Source organism: Protobothrops mucrosquamatus, unplaced genomic scaffold (assembly GCF_001527695.2).
Source record: "Protobothrops mucrosquamatus isolate PMUCROS unplaced genomic scaffold, P.Mucros_1.0 scaffold1900, whole genome shotgun sequence".
Classification (NCBI taxonomy): Eukaryota; Metazoa; Chordata; class Lepidosauria; order Squamata; family Viperidae; genus Protobothrops; species Protobothrops mucrosquamatus.
The window spans coordinates 88,506-96,286 of NW_015388025.1; the positions used below are offsets into that span (position 1 = coordinate 88,506).

A 7,781-nucleotide genomic window follows, 5' to 3' on the forward strand; every position below is an offset into this window, starting at 1 on the left:
AACATAAGTTCATTTTTTTAGTATAATCTCATTCACCAATTCGAAGACAACAATTTAGGAAGCAAATTACATCAACAAATCTTACTAGAATGCAAACAAAAGTGTTACTGTTTCACAATTTTTTAATTAATTTTCAACTTTTTTCAGTAAAAATGAGTAAATCTAACACTTAAATTATATGATTCCAAACAAACGCATGCAAACAAAATATGGAAGGAAGAAAATTTCTTTAAACTGATCCAATATCTTTAGTCTCTACATATGGTCAATAAAAAACAGTTTCTGCAACATATATCTACTAAAATTTTATGAAAAATACCTAAATGAAGAAACTGTAAAAAGGGTTATTAAATGTTCTATTTTTAATGGAATTATAATTCTTGTATAGAAAATCTATATGCTTCGTGCAGCCTGTGGTTATTTCCTGCACATATACAGAATTCTTGAGGATCCATTCCTACTTTACCAACCCAGTTACTGACCAAATATCACTTGAAAGATGGGGAAATCAGTTTTTATAGTTAGGAACTACTTATCTTTATTAGCATTTATTATAAGCATTATAAGAAAGGTTTAAAGTCATCTATTATGGCAATGCTGATTGGGACCTCAAAGATACTTATGTGTGATTGTATTACCTGGTCCTCAATACTTAATCTACTTTCATCAATACTAAGTGACGTGTACGATGTAAAAAGAGTCAATATTTTGGTATACATGAAATGAACTATGATGAACTGGCCTCAGTTATGATATAAACTGACTATACACTAATTAGATATAATTACAGAATGATATGTTTCCCTTTGTAACAAATAAATTATTCTAAAGATACATAGTTCTACATTTCTTGCTTGAAAATACAATGAGAAATCTTTCTTACCGAGAAATTTTATAGATATGTTGTGGTGTAACAATAGATGGATTGGAAGAACAGATCAAAAGAAGTGATAAATAGTTTTATAATGACATAATAAAGTTTGCAACAAAGGAATCACTTTTTAATCTATGTGGATCCATCATGCAAAATAATAAAAATATTACGAAGATTCATCTTTACCATACACAGGAAAGGGATCAAAAAGTGTGTATTTTCATTAGTTCTCAACCATAAGCAAGGGATAAGATTATATTTTGCTTCTCATATTCACTGGAAGAGTGCCACTTTTCTTTTCTTTTGCTTTTATACAAGCTATCTAATCAAACTTTGCCTCCTTTTGTATTTTTCTCCTAAGCATGCTACAGTATTGCTTATACAAGTAGCCCTTGATTAACAATGGTAATTGGGGCTGGAATTTCCATTGTTAAGTGAGTGTCATGGGGTGTTTAGAAAGTCTCAGGCAGCTAGGTAGCAAGCAAGCTGGCAGGAATAGCACAGCAGGGCTGGCTCCTGCCAGGTTCATGGCTGGCTTGTGTGGCACAAGATGGCTACTGCCAGGTAACTTACTGGAGCAACTTACAGCCTTCTGTACCAATTACCCTGGTGTCCCAGTCACTAATTGAAGCAGTTGCTATGTGAAATATCAAATTTTAACTTCAATTTTCCTTTGCTTTACATATCTGCAACGGTTATAAATGTGAGGGTTGGCTACAAAGTTACTTTTTCATTACACACTGCCTGATGAACTCCACGTATGTAGTGGGTCTTCAAGATCTGGTTCCTAAAATGAACTCTACCATGTCTATCACTTCTGATTTTAAGGAAACTCTCAAAAATAGACTGATAGAGCATGCAGGCTTGCTATTAATATCCCCTGATATTCTCAGGTTCTCTCTGAATCTTACAAATGCTTTATATTTTGAGAAGGGGAATACTGATTTTGAAACACCATTCAAATTTCCAAAACAAAATGTAAAAAACATTTTTCTCTTGCATATGCAGATTCTTCATCTTAGCAGATATCCCATGATGGCTATGAAGTTTTTTATGTCAAATTGTTTATATGAAGTCCAGCATCATATGAATATACTAGGCACTGTATTAGATTTTTCCAGTCAAGCTAATGCAATATCACAATGTTTGCTATACTGCTATATTGACATGTTACATTGTAGAAAATTCAACAAATGAAGAATCCAATATTTTTGGATACAAATACACATGTTTTTCCAAATGTTACTCCTATAGGTAATTTGTAACTCCACAAATGTATGACTACAAATAAAACAGTGCATCTTACCTCTATCATTATATGAAAGGCATGCTTGTAAAAAAAAAGACACACACAGGCAAAAGGGAATTATTTCATATAATACAAAGCAGATATAAGTGCATTTTAGGAAAAGTGAGAGTTGTCAGTAACTAAAAGTTATAGATAAAATTCAGCATGCATTAAATTCTCAAATGTGTACTGCATTGATCCTCTTTATTGACAATAAAAGACAGCAATAATGTAATTGACTTATCTGACACATTAACATTTTGTTACCAAATCTCAACATAGTATTAAAGCTTTCAAAAACTGATCCATAAGTATGATGTAACTAGTTAGAAGATGCAGGGAAATGTAATTTAGTTAAGATATTGGTTGTATTCTGTGCATAAAATATAAGTTGGTACATTACACAAGAGGGCAGTGTTGCATCATCTAACCTACAAACTACAAAGCATAACTATGAAACAAAAGGCAGGCAGACACTACCCTCATCCTAATCTTACTTCATTTAAACATTAAACTTGCTAAAAACATAGTTTACTTTTCAATATTTTTGGTAGCTAATTAATTTTAGAAGTATCACTTTTCCTTCTTTTTGATCAGCTGCTTCCATTTGGAAATATCAGTATATAAATTAACATTTAACTAACATTTATTTTAACACTGATGAAACAGATCAATTTTTTATTTTTTTAAAGTGAAGGCATTATTAAAATATGCAAAATGGAATTTACTGATAAATTGAGGGAAATGTTTTATAAACTAATATAAAATTCAATAGCAAAAAGAAAACACGAGGAAAGATTTCTATCATCAGCATTCATTCCAGTCTGTGATTCCACCCTCACAAACCCTCTGTCTGAGTTCTAAGTGTACTTCTTTCCCAGATGGAAACTACTCAGGCAAGTAATTCTACTACTGCCACCGCCTTTTCTAGAACAGGGACCTTTCCCATTTATCAGGAATTGGGATGGGCTAAACAGAAAATCTCCCTTCCCTTCCTCTAAAATAAATGGCTCCAGATTTTCCCTTTAAACCAACAAGGTAGTCATCAAGAAAGATTTTTATTTTAATAAAAGCATGAAAGAAAATTTTAAATTGTTCTTTTTGCACAAGGCAGAGACTTGTGTTTAAAATTCACAGCAAGCAAAAATACAGACTCAAAGCAAGCAAAAATATAGACAACTGGGACAGATACAAAATTATTTCCCAATCATGTGTGCCTCACTGAGCACAAATTATGGGGATGGATTGGGAAAAATCATCACTCATATGATAAACATTCCCTGTCAACCTTACTACTGTAGTTTCTATTCTTCCAAGATGCTAATAAATAACAAAGAAACTCCGGATAGTCTCTTCTCTTGAATCTCCTCCTCCGAAATAAAAGAATATTTAAAGGTCCAACCAGGCAACTAGCAGGTCACTCAGAATGAGGAGTTTCCTTAATCCTTTATATTAACACTATGCAAAATCAGAAAATTTTCAGCTTTATGAAGGTAGAGGAGGAAAAATACGCAAAATGAGAGAAAGAAATCCTGCTTTACTTCACATGTGCAAACATCTGGATTAAAATAAGTCAATTTTATTCTAATGATTCTTATTGGTAATGGGATCACAGAAATAACTGAAACAATGTTGACCATATAATAAACTGTCCTGACAGCAAAGCCTGCTGAAATTCTTTTAGAAACAGAATTTGGCATACAAAGGCCTTTGAATCATAAGCGACCACATCTTTTTGCAGGTTGGCCTGGCTGCTTTGAAAGCTGCTCCCATCAAGCTTTATTCAAATATGCCTGACAGTTTGCAAAGTGAAATAGTTACACCAGGCTACATTGGGCAGGAGCAGTTTCTGATGCACTGGTTTTGATAATTTGAAGAGGAATTATCATCCCCTTTCAAAGGCGTTTCATAGCCTTATTGTACAGTAAAACATACGGTAGTGCTTAGCAGCTTAGCATGTATGATCTCATTGAAAGTGAAAAGAAATTATTTCCAGTGCTTATCAACTTCTTGATGTCAGGAACATCTGACACAAAATTACACAAAAAAGCAGCGAAGTAAAGGATTCGCATTTGTGGGAATATGGTTAATAAAACATGGTATTCAAAATATAGGTGTAAAATTAAATAGAAGCTGAGTAACTGCTAACTGCTCCAAATACAAACGGATGATCAAGAAGTACTGAATTCATCTAATTTGGCAATAAAAAAAGTTATTAAGCACTGCAATAATTACACTTTTAATTTGGAAGATACTGCTTTTCAATGCATATCTTGCAAACTTCAGTATGACGGTACCATTTTCTGAGGAGCTAACCAGATACTGCTATGCAATCCACCAGTTTTAAATTCTATATATACTTTCTAAATATTAATAATATATTAACCAATGCTACTTGTTTGTGAAGAGGACAATGATCATAACCAAATTAGTTCAAATAAACCAAATAAGCATGCAGAATTAAGGTTGACAATAAATTTGTAATAAAACTATATAATCTACTATAAAAATAATTCTTAAAACAGTTCTACCATGAAAATGTTTTTTTATGTGGAGTTTTTTGGATAAAAGAATTCACATTAGAAATGTGTTTGTGGGAAGCTGCCTGGAGGAGAGATGGCAATTCATTTAACAAGTCTGAGAGTGGGATGATGACACAAGAGTTAATGCCACAATTTAGAAAAATGAGGAAGTGGATATCTGACATCATAATGGCAACTTAAAATAATGTTGGGCAAGTAGAAGGAATCAGGATTTTAAAAGGGCATTTAAATAAACTGAAAATGTCTTAATCTAAACAATGTCATCCTCAGGTGAACTTATTTGAGATTTGATTTCACTAGACTGATATGTCAGTTTTACTTTGCTTTTCCTTTTTTAAATTGTATTGATCTTTTATTACAAATTACTTTGGATATTCTTTCTAAATATGATATAAATCTATGTTTATAAATAATTCAAATTATACTGAATGAATCAGCTTTTTCAACTTCATAAAATGAGCCTTTGCTGATTTTTAAGGGATTTTTTTCAGCTACTGGTTGCTTATAGCAGGGGTGTCAAACTACCGGCCCGTGGGCCGGTTTCATCATACCGGACCCGCGCCCACCCCATTGCCGGCAATGGCGAAAAAGCTCCAATACGTCGCGCGACGTCACGTGACGTCCCGAGTTTGACATGCCTGGCTTATAGCATGAAGAAATGACCTTGCAATCAAACATATGTATCACTGACTGTATCTACTGGAAATATGTTGATAATCTGGTTTGTACTCTATATTCATAGGTATATATTAGAAGTTCCATGTCTAGTCAGATCATGATTTTTTGCTCAAACTCTTTTAGATTGTACTCTGAATACAGTGTTTTTACAAATACTCATGATTAATAGTACTAACAAAAATGGTAATATCAAAATTACAATTATAGAATGTACACAGAATTTATGAAAAAGATCACATGTGTTGTATACAGGTCTTTGTAATGATTATATAATATGACTGGTCATAGCACTTTTCACACAGGATTTGCTTCAAATGTTTCATTATATTGAAACCTCTCTGCAGTTGTTGCACATAAATACCTGGAAAGTTTAAGGGGATCCTTAAGTAGTGTGGACCATGACATGGAAGGTTTGCCATGGATTAAATTAGATATCTATTGAGCTTCAACTCTTGTGACTTTTGAATCCAACATTCTGCTTGTAGTTACTGGTTATATTAATCTAACATAAAATTACTACTTCAATATTTTAATGTTTCAAATGTAATATATAATCTAGTTATTTTAAAAGATGTAAAAAACATTTTTAGTTTCCAAAGATACTTTATGTGTATTTTAAATATACCTTTATCAAAAAAAATAATGATCAGCAGGGATAGGAAAAAATTAAATGAAAAAAAATTCAAGGCAATGTGTCAAAATAAATATATAATATTTCCAATGAGCAAAAACACTCTCTGGTAATATTAGGAAAGCTGAATTGTGTAAAGCAGATTTTTACCAAGACTTCTCCTTCCTTGCCAGAAGTTTCTTTTTTGTGAAAAAGGGGGATTTAAGACAACTACAGTATGAGTCTATCTTTTATATATTTAACTGTTTAAACTTTTATTTCTGTACTGAAATAGATAAGACCATTTAAAATAAATTATAAAATGTAAAACAGCTTCTCTTATAATTATTTAAAAGTCCAATCTAGTACAAAATAAAGTGGTGCAGATTCAAATTATTGTACTGACATTTTCACCACATAAAAAAGTAAGTTATTTTGATCTCACTTCAATACAACATATTTTAACCTTAGTGCTTTTCCTCAAGTGATATTCTAGGCTTACACTTTACATTTTTAAAACAAGTAAAAAACAAGTAAAGAAGACAGATTACATTTTGTGCGAGAATGTTTGTGAAGTGTGCACATATATTTCTGTAAAAGTTATGGGTATTCATACAAATCATCTTAAAAAATAATTTTGAAATGGACTGTCATTCCTAGATTTTCTAAACAATAGGATCCAGTGCACAAAGTCAACAAATTACAATGGAACTGGCAATATAATTCAAATGCCAATTATCTCCTGCAAACAGTCATTCTTGGTGCAAATGTCTATCCAAAAACAGCCTTCAACCTCTATATGCAAAACAGTTCCTTCCAATAGCAAGGTACTGACTTACATAAACACCAGTGGATGGGCAGCAACAGGCATGAAGGACTTTTTTCTCCTGACATAATTTGAATGGTGATAGAGCTGACTTGATTTGAATATTTAGATACCTGAACAAAACTAGAATAACACTGTATATTCAAAAAATTATTATTTCAAAATAAAATTTTCAAATAATGGGAAAAATAAAGAATTTTCCTAAATTTAATGTCTATACTTTACATCCTGTTACCATGAATGAGTAATTTTAAAACATATCATGTACAAATCATAAAAGTTCAAAATATTTACTTTTAAGCTGTGCCTTTTGCAAAATGTCTGATGTAGGATACTGACAATCTTTTGATGTATTGTGGAAGAGGGAAACTAAACTGCAGGTAACCGATCTGCCGCCCTGTTTAGGGTGTCCCGCTCCCTCCTTCATCAGAGGGTCCGGGATGTCCCTTTGCAGGGTCAGGCAGAGGAATTTGGGTGTTACCTGCATGACAAAATCGATCGGACCCGGGCCGGGTTAGCCTCCGATTGGACTAGTTCAGGTGGGCCAATGGAGGCAGGTCTTGAGTCCATTTTATGGGAAGAGTTTGATCCTGTGACCCCCGAGGACATGGACAGGATGCTGGGACGGCTGAACACCACATGTTTACTGGACCCGTGTCCCTCCTGGCTGGTACTGGCCTCCCGGGAGGTTACACGAGGCTGGCTCCAGGGAATCGTCAACGCTTCTTTGAGTGAGGGGTTCTTGCCGGCTGCCTCGAAAGAAGCTGTGGTGAGGCCCCTCCTCAAGAAGCCCTCCCTGGACCCGGCTACTTTGGCCAACTACCGGCCTGTCTCCAACCTTCGCTTTCTTGCGAAGGTTGTTGAGAGTGTGGTGGCACGACAGCTCCCTCAGCACCTGGAAGAAACTGTCTATCTAGACTCGCGCCAGTCCGGCTTCCGGCCTGGGCACAGCACGGAAACGG

General features: G+C 34.0%; 1 protein-coding gene across 1 annotated transcript in view; it reads right to left on the reverse strand.

The window, feature by feature from the left end:
* ACVR2A (activin A receptor type 2A) overlaps positions 1-7,781 on the reverse strand; it is a 30,070-nt gene that overhangs the window by 18,094 nt on the left and 4,195 nt on the right. The gene's annotated exons all lie outside the window — the stretch shown is intronic.